Below are 1,349 nucleotides of genomic sequence, written 5' to 3'. Positions count from 1 at the left end.
TGATACACATCAAGAGCAAGGGGTCGGACCCACTTACTGTTGTAGATAGACTGAGAATGGGGAAAAGTAAGATCTCCCCAACTGCTCTTATGTGAATAAGGGAGATTTCACTCAGGGGGAAATGATGGATACCTAATTCAACCTCAAAATTTTTCTACATACCAAAGTAAAAATAAACACAGATGGTCTCAGATGAGGAGGAATGCCTTGGAAGACATTAGCATTTGACAGCATTGAAGACTAGCAAAACATTTTGCCTGGTGTCCTGCATACCTCTATGGATTCTGATGAAGAATATGACTGGGCTTTTGTGAGTAACCTTTGTCAAAGGTGTCTTTTGATCAGATGGGCTTTCTGTGGAATTTATGTTTACTCATGTCTACTTAAAAGGAGTCCTGGGGTGATGCCATAGAATAAGCACTGGATCACAGGTTGTTTGGAAACACAAGGTTGCTGGTTCAAACCCACCAAGCACTCTTCGGATAACCTATACAGGGTTGTTATGAGTTTTTAGCAAAACACTCTGGAGCATTAAAATCATAGCCAATAATGAAACATTAGACCATGACGTCTCAAAGGTATGTTGCTGTTAGGTGTGGTCCAGTTGGTTCCTACTCATAACAACCCTAGACTCAAAAGAATGAAGCACTACTCAGTCCTGTACCATCCTCACAGTCATTGCTATGCTTGAGACCATTGCTGTCACTATGTCAGTCCATTTTGTTGGGGATCTTCCTCTTTTTCACTGACCCTCTCCTATACCAAGGAGATCTCCTTCCCCAGAAACTGGTCCTTCCTGACAACTTGTCTAAAGAACTGGCGATGAAGTCTTGGCCATCCTTGCTTTTGAGGTGTACTCTGGCTGTGCCTTCCAAGACAGCCTTATTTGTTCTGGAAGTTCCTGGTCCTTTCAATATTCTTTTCCAACACTGTGATTCAAATGCATTGATTCTTCTAAGGTCTCCCATATTATTTTCCCAACTTTCACATCTATGTGAGGTGATTGAAAATACCATGGATCGAGTCAGGTGTACCTTAGTCCTCAAATTGACATCTTTGCTCTTGAACATTTTAAAGAGGTGTTTTTTGCAGTAGATTTGCCCAATGCATTGTTTAATTTATTTTTATTTTTAATTTTTTATTATAAATTGAATCAAGGTTTACAGACCAGATCATCAGCTCACATTAAACAAATCATATACTTTGGTTCATTATATATTCACAGTCCCACCCATATAGCAACAGTTAACAGCATTAACCTCCATTAACTATTACATTCCTCCCTGTGTCTCCCACCACAGTTATCTTTCCTCTGCTAACTTTTCTCTTGGATATTGTCTGTCCTGTCA

This window comes from Chrysochloris asiatica, unplaced genomic scaffold, assembly GCF_000296735.1.
Source record: "Chrysochloris asiatica unplaced genomic scaffold, ChrAsi1.0 scaffold00327, whole genome shotgun sequence".
In the NCBI taxonomy this organism is placed as follows: Eukaryota; Metazoa; Chordata; class Mammalia; order Afrosoricida; family Chrysochloridae; genus Chrysochloris; species Chrysochloris asiatica.
This window is presented reverse-complemented; position numbering follows the sequence as displayed.